The sequence below is a fragment of the Trichosurus vulpecula genome, chromosome 2, assembly GCF_011100635.1.
Source record: "Trichosurus vulpecula isolate mTriVul1 chromosome 2, mTriVul1.pri, whole genome shotgun sequence".
NCBI classification, from domain to species: Eukaryota; Metazoa; Chordata; class Mammalia; order Diprotodontia; family Phalangeridae; genus Trichosurus; species Trichosurus vulpecula.
In genome coordinates this window covers 423,928,531-423,950,590 of record NC_050574.1, presented here as the reverse complement: position 1 = coordinate 423,950,590, position 22,060 = coordinate 423,928,531, and positions in this window count along the sequence as shown.

The following is a 22,060-nucleotide window of genomic DNA, read 5'->3' as shown; positions in this document are numbered from 1 at the left end:
GCTGTTACCCCTTCTTGTCAGGGCTGTAGCTTACCGTATAGCCATTGGTATAAGGCTCAGGGAACGGGAACCTGCGGCATCAAGGCCACATGTGGCCTTCTAGGTCCTTGAGTACAGCCTTTTGACTGAGTCCAAGTTTTACAGAACAAATCCTTTTATTAAGGGGATTTGTTCTGTGAAGTTTGGATTCAGTCAAAGGGCCCCACTTGAGGACCTAGAGGGCCATATGTGGCCTTGAAGTTGCAGGTTCCCTGCCCTTGGATAAGTATTGAGATCTTGCCACACTGCCTCGGGTCCCCCCCCCCACTAGGGGTGGGGCTGTGGAACATGTGTCTCTGCTTACAAACTGTTTCCCTCGCTTTATATTAAACTTCTGCTTGACTTTTGACTCTCCTGCCTCTAGCCTGCTCTGTTCGGCTCAGGCCATCCACAGATTAGAGGCCATTTCTGTCCACTTGACAAATATACGGTTATTGCAAAATAATCAAAAGTATTACTCTATAGTATGCATCCTAATTGTATGTATTGATCCAAATGCCAATAAATTTAATATTTCTAAACAATTTACCTAAGAAATTCTTGTAAATAAGCACCTGAGTCCTGAGCCCCGAGACCTTTCTATCTGCTTCAAATCATAATTATCCGCTCTTTGCGTCAATGAAACACCAGCCAAAGTTCTCCTGTGTTGGATGTGTGTAAACTGAATATTTTAATTTGAGCAGAACACTTCATGAATTTTTCTGATATTTGATTATATAAAATCAAATCAACTTCCAAAGTCTTTTTCAACAGGAATGGAGAACGTAGCCAGCTCAAGCCATTGAAAAGCCAAGAGCTTATTTTTCTTAAATTTCCTTCCCTGAAATGGATAAACATAGTCTTTACTTTTTCTTTGGGACACACATCATTAATTTCTAATCCACTCAAGGTTCAGGAATCCCTGGATGATCTCTCTATTCAGAAATGCCGTCAAGAAACAAAGTCTTTTTTATCCCACTCCAGGTAATGGTAACTGGTCTCAGAGGAGCCCAGGTGCAAGGGACTACACGTACCATGCTCTTCAAAAGGCAGAAGGCAGACAGAGGCTTCTCAGGCTCTGGGTGTTAATGTCTCACGAACATTAGTCTATGAGTGGGAACTGCCAAATAAGCCAGGTCCAAGAAACTAAGCCAAGAAGTGAAGGATGGCTTGTGGTTATAGATGAAAGTAGCCTCAGGTGCAATGGGACCAATGGACTCTGCTCCTTTTGTGGATAGTGGGGAGACAGATTGAATAAACATGGAGAGTTTGGATTCAGTCTCAGGTGACAGAGCTAGCTTTCTATCCCGGGCATCTTTTCCCATTCAAACCCACTTGGGAATTTGAATAGTGATGTAAGAGCTGTTCTCTGTAGTGTGTTTCTCCACCTCCACAAGGGCTTGGACAAAGGACTGTCAATCACCAGCTCCTCTGCCCCTTACTATTAGATCCAGAAAAGAGCACTTTTGTCTAGGAGTACCTATCGATTATGACTTTTCATTCATTGACTCAGCCCCTGCCTCTCAGCTATGTCAGACCTAGAGACTTGTTGAGCTTCAGGGAGGTAGTTAAATAAGTGGTTTCATTAGATCAATAAGAATTTTGGTAAAATTTTTTTTAAAAAGCATCAGTCAGGGACAGGTTGGTGGCACAGTGACCCTGAAGTCAGGAGGACCTGAGTTCAAATCCATCTTCAGACACTTACTAGCTGCATGATTCTGGCTAAGTCCCTTAGCCCTGCTTGCCTCCAAGAAAACCCAAACCAAAATATAAAAGCATCAAGTACTTGTGCTGAATTGAGTCAAAGCACTAGACTTCAAATTCTGTTTCTATTATACTATTTACTACTAGCATGATTGGGCAAATTATTTAATCTTTTTTGCAACTAGTTTCTTTATTTGCAAAATTAGGGGGTTAAATCAGATGGCCTCTGATGTCTCTTTTAGCTCTAAAATATATGATTCTACGTTTCCTTCTGCAGTAGCAGAGACCACACCCAAAACTTCGACCCCACAGAAAGTTTGCCTGATACTGGCACCACCCTGTTGGGAGACCTACAGCATTATAGGAGAAGCCACACTGATTCAATTCCTACTGCCACTTTCTGGGAGCTCTGAGGAATTTTGGGAGGATTGGAGCCTGGTAGACACCTGTGGGAGAAATGACTCTTTTTATATATCTTTTGGATGCTGTTAACGCAGTGGGAGTGTCTGTTTATTTTCGAAGAGTCTTGTTTTCATTTCTGTTCTGCTTTCTTAAAACTTGCAATAAAACTTTTCTCTTTGATTTTTTTTAACTGTGTGATTGCGCATGGGGCTTAGTAGTTTTCATTGGCTTCATAAGTGGGAATTGTGAACCAAGAGAATAATAAATTCCCATAAAATGTACATAGGACCTTCATATCATGAAATCATTTCTGATGTCAGGACTATAAGTAGAAAACATCTGAAAGAGTTGTCTTTACCCATGGTCCCCTTGAAAAAGAAGTCTGATGCGTGCTGGTCACTAGTCCAGAGAAAGTCAGCACGAAACGGTGGACTGAGCGCTGGATTTAAAATCAGAAGGAAGAAGAGTTCAAATCCTGCCTTAGAGGCTTCCTCTCTCTATGATCCTGGGCATATCACTTAATGTGAAACTTGATTTTTCTCATCTATAAAACGAGGCTAAATGAGGGGATTGAGTCTCTGAGAACCGTTCTAGGTCTAGCTCTGTGAGATCCTCTGATACCTCATACTATTTTTGTGAGGATCAGAAGACATAATACATATAATGTGTCTTTGTCAGCCTTAAAGTGATACAGAAATGTCAGTTGATCAAATGAGATAATATTTACAAAACGCTTGGTATAGTGCCTGGCACATATCAGGTGCTATGTAAACATTAGCTATTATTGGGGCAGTGGTGAGAGCGCTGGGGCTGGAGTCAGGAAGGCCTGAGTTCAAATCTAGCCTTAGATACTTCCTAGCTGCACAACTCGGCAAGTTGTTTAACCTCTGTCTGGATCAGTTTCCTCCACTGTAACATGGGGATAATCATAGCACCTGCTTCCCCAGGGTTGTTGTGAAGATTAAGTGAAAAGATATTTGTAAAGCACTTAGCACGGTGCCTGGCACAGAGGCTATATAAACGTTAGCTGTCATATGAGCTGTCAAAAGTAGTTATGCTCGGGAGTCGTATGTGGATTTTGTCCCTATGGGAGGAAAACAAACAAACATCCTAGTTATTTGAGCTGGAAAATGCATCAGGCCCCAGAATGTGATGATTTTGCCAAACAGAAACAGGCCTTATTTGTATCTTATAGAAGAGATTCCTGTTCAGGGGTAAGTGAGGCTTCAAAACGTTCCTGAGTGAGTCTTCTGACATTCCTCCAGCTCTGAGGTGTTGGGTCAGGAAGGAAGAGAGGACTGCAGGTGTGACAAGTTTACATCAAAAGATAAACGGACCCAACTTCACAGGTCCAGACCACCACCCATTATTTCTCCTTATGTTGAATTTTTCAATACACTTGCTTCCCCAGTGGCCAAGTTGGTATATTTCCCTCCTGGGTCCTGGGGTGACACAAAATGAATGAATGGGTTTCCATTTTACTTTTTACATTTATATCCTACACCAATCCAAACTGGAAACCATTATCAATTAGATTTTGCACAAAGTCTGAATAAATGGAGAACAAGAACCTTTCATTTAATGAAAAGTATTACATAAGGTCTGGACACCCTAGGGGTGGGGGCTTCGGCATCATGCCTGCAATCTGTCAGGTAGTCAGCTTCATTCAAAAGTACTCTTGGTTGATGTATGCCTCTGCTTATGTGGCTTTGCCCACATAGGTACACAAAAAGGGATGTGGAGGGATGAAAGGCTTCAATGCAACATTTAGTAACATTTTTCTTAAACCATTGTTCTCTCTGGTTCCCTAGCCTTCTTTTAATGGTCTGTGCCATGCTCTTGTTCCTTCTGCAACCCAAGGATCAGCTCACTAGACAAATGCCCCCTCCTCCTTCCTTTTTCTTCCCTTCTTCTTCTATCTTGGCTCCAGGAACTTCCACCTATCCAGAAAATTACTCAGAGCTACCCTTCATGTTTACCCCAAGTTTTCTACACTGTGAGATTTCACAAGGCTGTCTGGCTTCCGCCCTGATCCTTTAGATCTCATGCTTCTTCTGTTATCTCTTCAGTTCCACACTGAGAGTTTATATTCTGGGGAGTGATGAGCACAGGTCAGTCTTCTTTTGATTTGCCTTCTTCATCAAATGAAGGACAGAGGGAGGGAGGAGGTACGGAGGGAGGGGGAGAGAGAGAGAGAGAGAGAGAGAGAGAGAGAGAGAGAGAGAGAGAATTCATTTTCATTATTTGACAAAAATGCATGTTGTCAGTTTGGCTCAGGTTGCAAAAGTCAGCTTATATCTCCACTGGCTTACTGCAGAAATGAATACCAAACAGGCAAGACACACATAAAACAGTCTAAAATCATAAATGAAAAAGCCAGGCATTTATATTACGAGCTTTCCAGCTGCACGAACTTTCAACTTGTTAGCTTTCTCAACAATTTCCAGCTGGCTATAAGAGATCGATCTCCATCTCAGTGCCTATGAAACTAAACTGACTTTAGCACTTTCCCAGATCACCTATGCCTGTCTAATTGGGCAGAGGGAAACAATAATTCAGAACAGGGCTTGTCATGATTCTACTTCCCCCTCCTTAAAGAGAGCTGTCTGTCTTCCCAACACTGTCTGCCTATCAAGCATTTCAAGGAAACCAAACTTAGCATAAGAAGTAAAGTACTTCAAGATGTATTTCCTCTTCTCAAATCTCCTGGCAATATCCCCTCCAAAGAGGTTAGAAAGAGAAGGAGGGAGAAGGGGACTTCCTAACCAAAGAGGATAAAACCAATCAATCAATAAACATTTATTGAGTGCTTGTTCTGTGCTAAGCACTGGGAATAGAAAAAGAGGGGAAAGACCATTTCTATCTCCAAGGAGCTTACAGGGAGGAAGACATAGATGGGAACAGGAAAGAAAAATGGGAGAGATTTAAAAACAAAGGTAATATCTGACATCCTAGAAATCCCTGTCTCATGAAAGGTAATCCATTTCAGTAGCTTCCCATCCCTTACCCAACAATAATTCTGCAGTTGAGTACCTGTTCCAAGGATCCACAACAGCTCAAAGTATAAAGTGGATGAAATTGGTCTCCATAGCTTTATATAATGTTGCAAAAAGCACATTACTTGCAGTATCTCATCTGATCCACAAAACAACCCTCAGAAGTGGGTAGGATAGGTGTCATTATTCCCATGAGGAAACCAAGGCTCAAGAGGTGATGTAATTTATAGGTGGTCACATAAATGTTTGGGGCAGGCTTTGAATCCACATCATCTTCGGCCAAGTCCCATGCTCTTTTCACTGATTATCTTGACTTTACACCTTAATAGCAAGATTCAATCTAAGGAAGAGTTTGTGTGCTAAGCATCTAACAGATTCTGTAATGCAGAGAGTATATTACAAAGGAATCCAAACAAGAGAAAGCTCACTGTGGGTCTGGGTGAGGTATGAAACAAATTTCATGGAGGAGGAGAGGCTTGAACTGTCTGTTTTCAAGATAACCTTTGGGCTTTGGATTGACCCAAAGAATTATAGGCAGGGGAAGCAATGTGAGGAAAGGCGTGGAGGTATCCCCTGTGTGAAAGACACACACACACACACACACACACACACAAAACCACAGCCACCATCATTACCAGCACCACCACAAAAACAAACCATTAATGACTATTCACTTTTTCCAAATAGAGTAACAAAGCAGCAAGAAATTAAAAGTGTGGTAGAAACAGGAAAATAAATCCAAGTACTGCTGGTTCTGCCATTGCAAGGTTGTTAACCAGACCAATTAAGATAATGATACCAGAGAAAGGGAGAAGACCAGTGATTTCATTGTTCTAGAGAACTCCCGGGTGTGGAAATGCCTTCTGCCAATACAGGCTGGCAAGTTGTTGTTCAGTCATTTTCAGCTGTTTCCCATTTGGAGTTTTCTTGGCAAGGATGCTAGAGTGGTCTGCCATTTCCTTCTCCAGCTCATTGCATAGTTGAGGAAACTGAGGCAAACAGGGTCAAGTGATTCACCCAGGGTCACATAGCTAGTAAGTATTTGAGGCTAGATTTGAACTCAGGAAGATGAATCTTCCTGACTACAGACCCTACATTGTATCCATTATGTCACATAGCTGCATTTTTCGTCAAACAATGAAAATGAAATTCTCTCTGTCTCTCTGTATCTTTATGTCTGTCTCGCTCTGTCTCTCTGTCTCTGTCTTTGTGTCTACCTGTCTGTCTGTCTGTCTGTCTGTGTGTGTGTTTCCTCCTTACTACATCTACTTAATTTGATGGATAATTCAAATGGAGAGAGGTGGGCATATGTGCTGCAATTTATCATCTCAGAGAACTGCTTAGAACAGTGGTGTCAAACTGAAATAGAAACAGGAGCCACCAATCCAGATACCTGAAAGCTGTATATAGACAGTTTTAAAATATACTATTTTCTATGTTTTATTGTATTTTTTATTTCTTTTGTTACATATTTCACAATTACATTTTAATCTAGTTCAGGCAACATTCCAGAGTGGGGCTGGATGCAAGAGGCTTAGCTTTGGACACCTCTGGCCTGGAGCACAGAGATATTAAGTGACCTGCCGGGATCACACAGGCAGGATGTTTCACAGGTGGGACTTGAACCAAAGTCTTCCTGGTTCTGAGGGCAGAACCTCTACATTTCCTTAAAACTTGAGTTCTTAACCTGAGGTCCATGAATGTGTGTGTGTTTGTGTGTGTGTGTGTGTGTGTGTGTGTGTGTGTGACATTTTGGTAATGATTTCAAAATAATTGGTTTTCTTTACAATCCTATGTATTTTATTTTACATGTTAAAAAGCATTATTTCTGAGAAGGGGTCCATAGGCTTTACTAGACTACCAAAAGGGGTCCATGACACTAGAAAAATTAAGAACCCCTAATCTAATTTGCCTTTAAAGATTACTAAAACACATAACAAGAGTTTTTTTATTAGAGGTGGATGTTGTTTGTCAGCAGGACAAACCTGGAGCCATCATTATTTCTGAAGAACTTGTGGAGACTATGTGAAAATGTTAGGCAGAGAAAACACCAGCCACTTTAAAGTGTAGGCTAGCTATGTCTGAAGTCCAATGGAAGGGTGAAGAAACGTCCACACTTTCTTGATCCCAAGAAAACAATGTGCTTCATCAGGAGTCTCAAGTGACCTTAGGGACCTTGGACATGTCTTGTCTTCTTCCTAACTGTGCCCGAAGTGATCTCTTTGCCTTTGCAACAAATGTCAGTGCAGAGCTGCAGGTTCCAAATATTTTTTTCTCATTCATCTCATGTACATATCAAGGCTTACCAATTCTTTTCAAAACAATATTTATGGGTGACATTCTCATTTTTTACTGGTTCAAGCTTTCACACTGACATACTTCCAAGCAAAGAAATAAGCTGATAAATCCAGGTGACATTTTGAAAGTACTTGTGCAGTATTGAAAATTATAGTTTCAAAGTAATTTGGGGCTTATACAACTTCTGTTTGTGGTCATATATTCACTTTTCTGAAAGGTAGCACGCATAACTTCAATGTTCAAGAAACTACGCACATGCACTGATTCCAAACTGCCTATTCAAGGCAGTGAGACAGTTCAGGAATAATTTTCTAACCTAAGTTGCATTCTCTTTTCACTTAAATGGAAAATATCTTCAACTGATTTTATCAATAGTCCTTATGGTAATCGCCTACTGGCTGACTTGAGATACAGAAAGAGTTAAATGGATTGACATTTGGCCTAATGTGGATTATCCCATGCCTCAATAAGATAAGAAACTAACTTCTCCACTCTGGCTCTTTCTTGGGTTCTAATTTATGACACTTAAGAGTTATTTTCACGGACAATAGGTAGCACATGCAGTGGTTAGACAACTGGCTTTAGAGTCAAAAAGAGATCAGTTTGGGCCTAGACCCTGTCACAAGCTGCCTACATGATCCTAAGCAAGTTCCTAAACCTACATATATTAAATCTCTCAGGCAATATGCTGCAATCTTCATTGACGGAGAAAGTTTCCTCACTGGGATGAAAAAAAAAATTCCAAGGACAAATCCAGTCAACAATATTAAGGACTGGCTATACAAGTTAAAATCCAGCCTTAAACATTTACTAGTTGTGTGACCCTGGGCAAGTCACTTAACCCCTTTTGTCTAAATTTCTTCACCTATAAAATGAGCTGGAGAAGGAAAAGGCAAACCATTCTAGTATCTTTGCCAAGAAAACCCTAAATGGGGTCAGGAAGAATTAGATGTGACTGAAATGACTGAACAACAACAAATACGACCAATATTGTGGTAGGCACAGTACTGAATACAAAAGATACATGTTCGATATCTCTATAGGCTAGATATGGAAATGTGATTAACATGTATGAAAAAAACCTAGAAAATAATACATGTTGGTATATGATCAAATACTGAATTACATGGTTCAAATTGTAAGGACTTTAAAAAAGAGAGATTATTTTTGTCTTGAAAATTCTCTCAGTAATGTATTTCATAAATTGTGGGTGAAACTTATAGGGAGTTTCAGGTTTTTTTGGTCTTAGTAGGACTACAGACTGGCATGATCATTTCTGAGCATCACCTTCCCTCATTTTCCACTAACTACATCAACAGAGATTATAACTGTATAATGCTTGTGATCCCCACAATTCCTTCAGGGACCAGGTTTAACCCTACCTCCTCCATGAAATGTCCTCTGACTATTCCAACCCACACTAATTGCTCTTCCTTATCTGAACTTCCCCAGTTATTGTCATCAGCACTGCAGAGGTGAGCACTTAGTCATTCTTTGATTATTTGATTACGTCGGCTTCCTCATCTGTAGAATGAGCTGGTGTAATATTAAGGTGGGACCTTTTTACTGTTTTCTCTTTTGGAGCACTTATTTAATCAAGTGCCCTTGATGAGTCCAGCCTTTGTTTCTTTGATTAAATTAGGAGTCTCTGATGACCTCCTTGCCTCAAGAGAAAGTCTGGTTTGAATGGGTTTGAGTGACCTTTTAGGTCACATGGGTTTGAGTCACACATTGTAATGCCCTTTGACCCTGAACAAGATACATAAACCCAGAGGTTGGCGTTTTCCCTTGGGGCTCTCACTCACTGGAGGAGTGTTGGCAGCCATTGTTAAGAGCCCCCTGGCTTTGAAGAAACCCAGATGTTTGATTTAGGGGCTCTCAGTCACTGGAAGAGTGGCATGTGACTTGAAGAGACTCTGGGCAGCCATTAAGAGCTCCCCGGCTTGTAAACCCAGATATTGATGCTTTCCTGGTAACTATGAATTGTGATTTGAATTAGACAAGGTCTATCTGTTGATGTTTGTAATTTCTTTTTGCATTTGCTCTGAAGTTCAGATTGCTGGCTTTTCCTCCTGAACTAAGTGAGTTATATATGTATGTTTGATTAAAGTGAGATTGTTAATCCCTTAAAGTTACTTTTCTTAGTAAAGCCGATCGAAAGAACCTGCATTAGCAGCCCTTCTGTATGTTGGTTGCTGTTGCTTTTACACAGCCGCAGTAGCTACTAGCCAAATTGTTATTACAGCTAGAGAAGGAAATGGCAGACCACTCGAGTATCTTTACCAAGAAAACGCCAAATGGGGTTATGAAGAGTCAGAAACAACTGAACAACAACAAAAAATTATTTATATATGTTAATTTTATCTTACCAACTGGATTGGTAACTCCCTGAGGGCAGGACCATCTATTAGTCTTCCTGTGTGTCCCTCACAAGAGCTTTAAACAGTGGTAGGCACATAACAGATATTCAGTGACTACTTAAATATAAACATATAATGACAGAACAGGAAAGAGATCTTAGAGAGCATGTAATTCCACTCTTTTATTTGACAGATAAGGAAAATGAGGCCCAAAAAATGAAGTGACTTACTTTGGGTCTTCAGACAGATGAAGATCCAGTGTTCAAGCAATTTCAAGGAAAAAGACCTTTGGTGACAATGGAGAGAGCTATGGATTCCACAAAGAGCTAATCTAGACAATTGAACAGAGATGCAGCGAGGAAGAGATTCTGAGAGCCAAGCTTACCAATGTGCAAGGTACAAGGGGGTGAAGCATAGAAGGACTTCACAAGGAGAGAAGGGCATTGAGGGCTAATAGTACCGGGTGAGGTCAGTAGCCTTGGCCACATGTATTCCCCACATGTGAGCTTCACTGTTCAAGTTTGTGCCCCTTCTTCTCACAGGCTATGTGTACTAGTGGGAGAGTGTGCCCCAGATCTATGGGAAAAATGTTTTGTAGTCATTGTCATTACTATGACATCTCAGTAAATGTCTTTGCTTTGAGCTACTTGAGTCTATAGGGACAGCTAGGGGGTGCAGTGGTTAGAGTGCTGGCCTCAAGTCAGGAAGACTCCTCTTCCTGACTTCAAATCTAACCTCAGATATTTCCTAACCATGTGACCCTGTACAAGTCATTTAACCCTGCTTACCTCAGTTTCCTCATCTGTAAAATCAGTCATAGAAGGAAATGGTAATGAGATAAATGATTATTAACCAACAATTTGGGGAGATTTGGGTTTCCTCCTTTTTCTCTTACCCGCATTTTAAGAACTCAGTCTCTGAAGGTTGAGCTAACCTTCTCCCCTATCCAGACCCTATCCAGGTGGGGAAGCCATTGCGCTCTACTCAGGTTTGGGTAGGGATAAATTCTTTGAATAGATTGTCCAAAGCTGGGGGCAACTTAGAAGTAAATGATATAATCAAAGTTCAGGCCCAGTCCCTCATTATAATATTCTTTTTTTTTATTAATTGTTAACCAATCAAAGTTGATTGCAGCCCTCAGGAATACCTCTCTTCCAATGGGCATATAAGCCATGAGTCTACCACCATGATTGTCTTTGGTCTAAGAAAGAAATGGCCAAATGACCATCCTTTTATTAATAAACATGCTAGCATTATTAATAAAATAATTAAACTACCCAGAGATTATGCCTCTTGAACCTTTTAAAATGCAACAGTAAATCACTCTAGTATCTTTGTCACACCCTGTGCATTATTTTCCCAACTTGGTTCACAGACCGGGTCCCTCACGTATGGCTATCGCTTCACTTCTCTGGGTCCAAGCTTATGCTCTTGAGTCTTTGCTATTGTGCTTCTAATAAGAGTTATTAGACTCGTTTCATTGTTGTTCAGTTGTTTTCAATTGTACCCATCTCTTCATGACCCCATCTGGGATTTTCTTGGCAAAGATACTAGGATATGGTCCTAGTCATGGGTTCACTATATCAAACAGAATGATCATTTTTGTAACTCGTTGTATATCGCCAGGTTGCTTCCTGCAGTATACTTTTTGCTTCTCAGTCTCACAATATTGAATCCTATAACTTTGAACAATTTTGATATTTAATGAGCATAAGTTAATCTCCCAAAGTTATTTTAATTTGCAATTCTCTACTTTCCAGATAATTTGGTTTTTTTTTTCTTTTTTTCCTTTTTAGTTTTCAACATTCACTTTTACAAGATTTTGAATTCCAAAATTTTCCCCCTCTCTCCCCTCCCCCTTCCCTAAGATGGCATACAATCTGCCATAGGCTATACATGCACAATCATATTAAACGTGCTTCCACATTAGTCATGTTGTGAAAGAAGAACCAGAACAAAAGGGAAAAAAAAAACATGAGAAAGAGAAAAAAAAGAAAATAGTATGCTTTGATTTGCATTCAAACTCCATAGTGCTTTCTCCGGATGTGGATGGCACTTCCCGTCATGAGTCTTTTGGGATTGTCTTAGAGCATTGTATTTCTGAAAATAGCCAAGTCTATCAAAGTTGATCTTTGCGTAAGGTTGCTGTTACTGTGTACAATGTTCTCCTGGTTCTGCTCACTTCACTCAGCATCAGTTCATTTAAGCTTTTCCAGGTTTTTCTGAAATCCACCTGCTCATCACCTCTTACAGAATTAGAAATAGAATTATAGAATTCTTATACTGTTCCTTTACATTCATATACCACAACCTGTTCAGCCATTCTCCAGTTGATAGGCATCCCCTCATTTTCCAATCCTTTGCCACTGCAAAAAGAGTTGCTACAAATATTTTTGTACATGTGGGTCCTTTTCCCTTTTTTATGATCTCTTTGGGATACAGACCTAGTAGTGGTATTGCTGGATCTAAGTGTATGCACAGTTTTATAGCCCTTTGGGTATAGTTCCAAATTGCTCTCCAGAATGATTGGATCATTTCACAACTCCACTAACAGTGATTAGTGTTTCAATTTTCCCACATCCTCTCCAGCATTTATCATTTTCCTTTTCTTGTCACATTAGCAAATTTTTCCAGATAATTCGAACAATTTTGAAATTATTAGGAACTTGTGTTATTTCATTAAAAATCATAGCTTGTATCCTTTGAATATTTAGCCGGGGGGAAAGGTATTAACCTTGAAAATTCATATCAATTCTTTATAGATTCTTTATGTCATAGTTTTAGCACATATATTTATTACAGGGCTCCACCCCACCCCCATTCTATTTCTTTTCTGTTTTCTCCTGGTCTTTTCTTTTTGGACACATTGCTTGTTATTGTACAAAAAAATGTATTTTTATATAATCAAATCCACTTTTTGTCTCCAACAATTTCTTCTTTTTATTTTCTTATCTCTATAATTTCTTCCCCTTTTATTTTTCACTTAAATTCATATCATTAATCTAATCAAAAGTGATTAAAATGGTATAAGGTACAGATTTAAATTTATTTTTTGGGTTACACTGCTTTTCAATTTTCCAAACAATTTTTATTGAATAAATGATTCCTTTCACCAATATTTTATATCCTTGAATTTATCCAACACTACTCTCTGGTTTATAACTTGGATCAATTCCTGGATTCCCCATTCAGTAACACTGATCTATTTGTCAGCTTTTCAATGAGTACTAGATGATAATACAAAACAGTTTAAATGATTATTGTTTTATGGTATATTTTGAAATTTGGCAGGGAAGTCCCATCATCAAATATTGTTCATAATTCTCAATATTCTTGCCCATTTCTTTCCCATGTAAATTTTATTATTGTTGTATCTAATTCTATATAGCAATCCATTGATAATTTGACATTTCAATCTTTTTTTGTTCTTGTTGTTCAGACCTTGATTTCGTTGGTACAATGAGTTCTCAGTGAGGATACTCCTTCTACTAAGACAGGTCAACAACTATTCTGTAGTTTGACTGATTGAACTTAAAATCTTAGACAGTGGCCTGGAACACTCAGAGGCTAAGTTACTTATTTGCCCAGGGTCACACAGCCAGTATTTATCAGAGGTGAATCATCGCAACTCTGAGGCTGGCTCTCTATACACCATAATACATTGCCTCCTAGGTAATTCCATTAAGTCTACAAATAAATTTCAGAAGTATTGACATTTTTGGTATATTGGCTCTGAGCTAACAATGGACAGAGAATTCCCCTCAAGTTGTTCACGTCATCTTTTGTCTTCACTTTGGTCTGAATTGTGTATGTTAACACCCAAATTTTTAATGTTTTGTCATAATTGTAAATTATATTTTTCTCTTTGTAAATTGTATTTTTTGTGAGACAGGGGAAAGTCTTCTGAACTTGTAGTCAGTATGTTATTGTTCAGTTGTGTCTGACTCTTTGTGACCCCATTAAGGTTTTCTTGCTAAAGATACTGGAGTGGTTTGCAATTTCCTCCTCCAGGAATGATGAGTCTTCTTGACTCGAGGCCCAGCACTCTATCTACTGGGCCATCTAGCTGCCCAAGTAGCAGACAAGCTACCAAAGCTCAAATCCTGATGACACTTTTTGAAATGTGTAACACCAGGCACATCACTGTAAGCTGTCTCAGGATAATAAAACCTTCACTACCTAAGTCACAAGATTTGGGGAAGGGATACCCCTTTGTAACTTGTAGAATTCTATAGGCAGAATGTACAACTTGACTCTATCTTGCGAAGCCAGGCTGGTTACATCATCTCTCAAGGTTCTAGGGTATCCTGGGGGGTTTATGGGTGTCTCTACTACCATCAGATCAAGCTCTCCATTTACCATCCCCCCTCCCTCACTCTACCCCTTATTGTCAGGGCCTTGTAACTAGCATCACAGTTCCATTTCATCATTTAGCATCCGGCAGCTACATGGTACATTGGATAAAGTGCCAGGCTTAGAGGCAGGAAGACTCATTTTTCCTGAGTTCAAATCTGGCCTCAGATATTTACTAGCTATGTGACCTTGGGTAAGTCACTTAACCCTATTTGCCTCAGTTTCCTCATCTGTAAAGTGAGCAGGAGAAGAAAATGGCAAACTGATCTAGTATCTTTGCCAAGAAAACCCTAAATGGCATCACTAAGAGTCAGACATGACTGAATAACCAGCAAAGAGATAGACTTCAAAGACATAGCAAGAATGAAGCACCCACGTTTCCCTTGTCACCTACGGAACGTTACATCCCCTATATCACTTTGATCTCTGGGGAAGATCAAACATATAATTTATAACTAGAGCTCAGTTCCTACATAGCACTGGTCCCATCAAGTTTACGTCCAGATGCAGGTTTACTGCTGGCTGAGTTATTCCTCTAGGCTAGGGCTGAGAAGGTGAGTTCTGAAGTGTACTTGTACAGGGCATCCATGCTGTGTTTGCTGCAAAACCCAGTCTGATACCTCTGTCTCACTCTCATGACCAAGGGCAGAGACCCTACTTTGTTCAACTAGAATGCAAAAGAACAAATGAAAAGCTTAAGGCCTATTTCTCAGTAGCCATGTGACCTCAGAGGGGAGAAGACCCTAAGCTCCTTCTCCCTACCACATGGTCTCTCACTAGACACCACAGACAAATCACCAAGCTCCCCCAAATGAAAATGACATAGAGAGGAGCTGGTTGATGCAGACAGATTTTGTTGAAGACATCATCAGTTTTAGTTTCATAACCAATCAAAAAGTGTCCTCTCAGGGCTGCTAGGTGGCACAGTGAGTAGAGCACCAGCCCTGGAGTCAGGAGGACCTGAGTTCAAATCTGGCCTCAGACATTGGCGCACTTACTAGCTGTGCGATGTTGGGCAAGTCACTTAACCCCAATTGCCTTGTCTTCCTCCCTCAAAAAACAAAACAAAACAAAACAAAAAGGGTCTTCTCAATCACATGGTTAGAAACCAGTTATAGAATGTCTACAAATCCTCCACAATCTCTACAAGGCACTTTCCTTATATATCATCATGGTTCTTCAGAAAGCAAGCTCCCCGACATCTTCCATGTGAGGATGTCACATCAGTCAAGCAAAATGATAGGGTCTATGTATGTGCCAGGACCCCATTACAAGTATAAATGTGAACTCTTCCTATTAAGGTTGAGAGATTGTAAGTGAGATATAAAGATGCAGAAGATTTTTGTGGTTTTATTTTTTTCTATCCCCATGAATTAGCTAAAGTAATTTATAACTTCAATGAATGTTTTGATGAGTCTCAGATTTTCTAGCTATATGATCACTCACCAGAAAATGAAGATATTGGAATCTCTTTATCGTAGCTATCAATGGCTTCTATATGGCTTATGATTTCACTAATAGCAAAAAATATCAATATAGATGTTATTCAGTTTCTCTAGGAATGTGTCAGTCCATTGCTCTTTGGACAGAGTATAAATCAAGAGCGTAATCAGTAAGAATAATGTTTGTAAGTTGTCTGAGAATGATGTGATTTTAGTAACTTTATCCTTTCTCATGTTATTGCATTATGATCGGTAAAGAAGGTGGCTTCACTGAATTCAGGGCCATTTTGTAATTTTGTTTGTTTCATGGATTACCTTGTTCAAAATAGTTAGTCACCTAGTGCCCAAGCCTCTGGTGCCACCCTGGCTTTCACAATGTCCCCAAAGGAAGCAAAAAAAATATTATTTCATGGGAAGCTGTGTCATCTCCCCTTGCTGTGTTTACAGTAAGCCTAAACACTCTGAAAAGTCATTGTAGCTAACATCGATTGAGGACGATAAGAAGGAAAATGTTATGAAGGATTTGGCAAAAGCTTTTGAACTAAGTCAACCTATGTCCTTTTACTTGGTGATTTCAACATGAAAACAGACATGCAAGAGAATAAAAACCATGATGGAAAATATGCTTTGAGGTCAGACTCTTAACTAGGGTGGGGCAAATAGAGTTTTGCTCTAGGCTTTGGAATTTAGAGAGAACTAATAATGCTTATGCTTCAGCAGGTAGGAAAAAAAAACACTGAGCTTAATACCTGGTTAGCAAGATAATTAGTTAAAACAGAAAATTATCAGATGCTGCTTACTCTCTTTTTAAGGGTTACACCAAGCTGGAGTGGTGGGGTGGGGAAGAGGGAGTGTCTCTTCAGACACACTAGCCTTGTTTTCTCCTCCAGGAGTACCTTTTCCAGCAACAGCCTCTGTGTCTATGATTTTCTACCCACTTGGGTCTCTGCCTTCTCCCATTCCTCCTCCCACAGGAGAGAGATATTGTTCCAGGGTCTACCCCCCTCCCCACTGCTGTTGTCTGAAGTGCATTTTGTGGCGCTTTCCCTGGGTGTAATTAAGTTGTAACTACAGTATGTTTGGAATTTTAAAACAATGATTGCAAAGGTTTTTCAGGGATTGGATTGTTGTTGTGGTTGTTCAGTAGCGTCCAGCTCTTCATGACCCCATGGGATCATATTGTCCAGGGATCTTTCTTGGCAAAGATACTGGAGTGGTTTGCCATTTCCTTCTCTGGGCGATTAAGGCAAACAGAGGTCAAATGACTTGCTGAGGGACACACAGCTAGTAAAGGTCTGAGACCAGGTTTGAACTCAGGTTTTCCCAACTCTGAGATCAGTAGTCCATCCACTAAGCCACCTAGCTTCCCGATTGGATTGTAGGAACACTCAAATCTCACACTCGTATGCCACTAATATATTCAAAAAGACAGAAGACACTGAATGTGGCAAACCCAAAAACCCAAAAAAAGTCAACTACATCTCAAGAAACATGAAGCCACTGATTGAAAATGTGGCCATCGCTAATATAAGAACCATTCCTCAAGAGGTTAAGTGGACAAGGGATATGAACTGTTTTTTTTTTAAAATTCACAGACTAGGAATTACCATATAATAATAGCAGTAGTAACATTAACTAACGTTTATATAGCTCTTTACAAATATTATCTCACTTTACCTTCGGAGTAACCCTGAGAAGTAGGTGCGATTTTTTATTCCCATTTTACAGATGAGGAAAGGTGATATTAAGTGACTTGCCCAGGATTATACAGCTACTAAATTCTCCAGGCTAGATTTGAGGTCAGGCATTCCTGACTCCAGGGCCACTGCATCATCTAGCTGCTTATATATAATCATTGCTTATGGCATCTGTGACACCAATACATAATTGTGTATTCAGCTGTTCACCAGTTATATCATAATCCAGTTATTTTTGCTTCTTTGACATTCTATGAAGGATGTATGGAAGGAGGGAAAACCTGATGTGTTGATAATTATAGAGATCTCCACCAACAGAAAGATTATGCACAATGGTGAGAAGATAGATTCATATAATCATCTAATATTATATTGTTATAATTCATATTTTTTAAAGTATGCTGAAATGTGATAGTGGGCAATCTTGCTTTTCACCTTGTCACCTTGCATCTTATTTTCAAATAGTCAACATTTCTTTCTCCTATCACTTTTTCTTCTCTCTCTCCATCGGCAGAAGGAGTTTCTTTACTTAGGAGTTCCCTACACTAAAGAAATCACGGGTCCAGATCCTATCTCTCTAAAGAAAAATTGTCTGCTTATTTACAGAAGTCTATATTGATTATTACCGAAGAACATTGGTAACCACTGAACCACTATGCTGCTTTTGAAATGTTGAAATAACTCAGCTAAAAATCTCTAAACCTTCCCTTTGTTAAAGGTAGAGGATGCACCTTGGGATTATTATTTTCCCATTCTTCTTTTACCCTTCCTCACTTAACTAACTGGCATGCTGGAGGGGGCCCAGAGCCATGGTACGGAGGGCACCGGCTTTTAATAGAATGAGCAGGGGAAATGAGTAGTGTATGTAACATTTCTGAGGGAGAAATGCGTCCGTAGAGTTTCTTTTAAAAAAATAGCATACCATTATCTTAACATGTGGGCTACACTTGTGCAGCAGGCACATTGCCAGCAATCTTTCTTGAGCACAATCTAATCGTTATCAATCACATTTTTAGGTGGAAGCAGCATTTAATATGAGGAATGCAAATAAATGTGAAACAATCCTTGATACTTGTTGATGGCTGTAGAATTGAGCCTATAACTATGCCCACATTTGCCTTTTATTATAAAAATTCTGCAATGTGCTAGAGTACGTTCCACTAAAAAAAAACTTATGGCTCAGAGGGAATAGTTTTACATTTTACACTATAGCTTTAAAAATAAATCTTAAATGACAGTGCTTCAAACTTTAAATGGTTCTTCATTACCTCTTTGGCAATAGTAAATACAGTCAACAGCATTCGGTGTTTGGCAGCTGAAGAGTTTTTTTTAAAAAAATAGGTTCTCCTTTATAGTTAGTCTGTACTTTTTGACACCATTCTAACACTGCTAATCTCTAAGCTTATTGTATTAATGGATCATAAATGTGGTATTTGACATTTTTGCCGTTCTCAATTTGCAAAGGATTTCTCCCTGACTAAGAACATGCTTAATTTTTGTGAATATGACAAAAAATGTATATGTATTACTTTTTAGTTAAATTATTGACATATAGGTTATTAAGCTCAGTTTCTACAAACACTATTCAAGCTTTTCTTCTGTGTGTATGTGGTGGAGGGGCGGGGGAGCAGAGAGGAGAAATGACCTAGAGAGATGCTAATCAGTCTGATTAATCTCCTCAATCCACTTGATGAGATTACAGGGTATGGAATTTTGTCAGAAGGAGGCTCCTACTTGGAGAAAGACAAGCCTGGCCATGTATCCCATACCATCTCAGAGAAAACACAGGGAGCTTCTCTAATTGATGCCCAGTAATCAGGGCTGCTTCTCAGTGATTAGTTTATTGTGGCCCAGGAGGAGGGATTCTTGTAGGAAGACCAGCCTGCCAAAAGTGCTTCATGAAAGGGTTCCACTCCCTTTGACCCTTTGTTTTCCTCTCTTTTGAGCCTCTAGAACTGAGTGTAGCAATGGAAGAGTTTTTCTTTGCCTGTCACCAGGAGAAGAAGTGGCAACTGAGAGCAAAAGAACTTGGTGGCAGTAGAGTAGGTATAGAGGGGGAGGAAGTAGCCACTGTAATGAAAACATGTATCATAGAACCATGGGAATGGACTTTAGAGATCATTGAATCCAGAACTTTAACTCATAGATAAGGAAACTGAGGACCAGAGAAGTTAAGTGACTAGTCCAAGGTCACACAATGGGTAATTAGTGAATCAGGATTTATATCCCGGTCCTCTTCTAAATTTTGATTTTTTCGCCATACCAGTGTTCCCATTTAGTCTTTCATGTACCCTTTGGACATTCACACTAAAAATGGTGCCTTAAGCAATACATAACTGCTCAATTATATTACAAATCAATTTTTCCATTGAGACAACAAGCATGGACATGCATGAAGCATCATAGTTTTGTTTCTGTAGTGATTTAGACCTTTTTTGGGCAAAAGCTATCCTTATAGTTACAGTTAGCATTTAATGAATACATATAAAAGAATATTATGAATATTAAATTACGCAGGGATTTCACAACCCATGTTTGTTGTTTTTGTTGTTGAAAGGAGCTTGAAGAACAAAGAACATTGGTAACCACTGCACTCTGCTATGCTGCTTTTGAAATGTTGAAATAACTCATCTAAAATCTCTAAACCTTCCCTTTGTTAAAGGTAGAGGATGCACCTTGGGATTATTATTTTCCCATTCTTCTTTTACCCTTCTTCACTTAACTAACTGGAATGCTAGAGGGGGCCCAGAGCCATGAAGATCTGAGTTCAAATCCAGCCCCACACACTTACTAATTGTGTGACCTTGTTCAAATCACTTAACTTCTGTTAAAATTTCCTCAACTATAAAATGTCATTAGCAATAGAACCTGTCTCCCATGGTTGTTGTGAAGACCAAATGAGGTCCTTAGCCTCGTGCCTGGCCCATAGTATTACTATTGTTAATATTATTAATTTAGACCATACATGAATCTGTTAATGTCCTTTTGGACATATAATGTCCTTTGTACAACTTTTGTTTAAAATACCATAAATACAACTAACAATAGAATTAAACAAAACAGAGTAACTAAGGTTGCTATCTGCTACACACATCATGAATGAATGCATCTTTCTATAACATTTGACAGAGTATAAAATATTTCCGCACCTGTCCATGACCCTGTATATTATAACTTTTGCCAAAATAAGGAATATAGGAAGAAAAGTGGTGTTAGGTAGGACTGCTTCTATGAGTGGACATCAAAGTCCTCTATTGAAGAAGCAACTTGAGAAAACTATTGAAGATCTTCAGAAAGAAATTAGAAGATCTCATCAATAACTACCCAAATACATGCAATAGGAAATTTGAACCCCATATTACCCATATTACAGAGAATAAAAAAGAAATATGTGGAAGGGAAACAGAAAAAGTACTTCAGAAATTCTCAACACCCTTAATCAACTATTAAAAAGAGACAGTAGAATCTTACCCCTATCTTACGCCTGTTGACTATTTCTAGTTTATCCTGACTATATCTTGTTTGTACATAATTGTTCATATATCGTCTCCCCCATTAGACTACGGGCTTCTTGAAATCAGGGACTATCTTTAGTCTTACTTTGTATCTTCAGCACTTGGCAGCATGGTTAGCACATAATCAGTGCTTAACAAATGTGAATTGACTGACTGAAAAGGTTATGATAGTACAAGAAGTCAAAGCAGCATAATAATGAAATAAAAAATTCAACCTAAATCCCAAACTGTATTTTAGAGGCTTGGAGAAAGAAATAAATTAGAGCAGAGAGAAAAACCCTGAAGTAGGAGGATGTGGAAAATTTCTGGTCATCGATGATCAAAAGAAGTCCTACCCAACGAGAGTTCAAGTTGGACCAAACATAAAACAGAAAGCTTATGTACTGTTACTAGAACGAACATCACAACATGGGTCAAGGGAGGTGACTGAAACTCTAGCTTTTCTGCAAAACTGGAAATTGGCAGCTCTGGATAAGATCCATAATTTTTGTCTCAACTCTCTCACAGTGGTATACGAATTATTAGCAAAGCATCTGCTGGCTCTCTCTCTGATACAAATCTGATAGCATCTTTCTTAACAGAAGGCATATATACATATATACACACACACATATACACACATATATGCATATATACATATACACATATACATGTATGTATAAATATATTTATAGATACACACATGCATACACATACACACATAATACCAATATATAACATGCCAAATAATATCATATATGTGTACATGTATGTATGCGTGTATGTATATGTATATATACATACCAAAAGATAAGAACCCCAGGGATCCCTCCATTTATAGGCCAAGTACCTAATATAGGTCTATGTACTTTATGGAAAACATTCACAGCTTTTATTACTCAAAAAAACCTGTAAATGCTTACAAGAAAGTAACATATTGACTGAGGAGCTAAAAGGAGGAGCCAAAAAGTTTCATGAGTGTAAAGAGTAAGCAACTTTGATTTGGTGATTATTGAACAAGACACCCTCAAATGCTGTAATATTTATACCACTTATCACTATCATAAAACCTTTGAATTAATTTTATACTCATTGCTTATTCATGTACTACAAGCTTATAAAATGTATCCAAGTATAATGAGAATGCTGGAGTATTTGATGTCTACATGGAAAAACTGCTCTTTATTTTAAACGTGTCACTAATACATCACAAACAATTGGTATATAATTCTGCATCTCTCAGGAAGACAGTTTATGTCCACTATGGTTCTGCCTAGCTTTAAATCCATTATAATC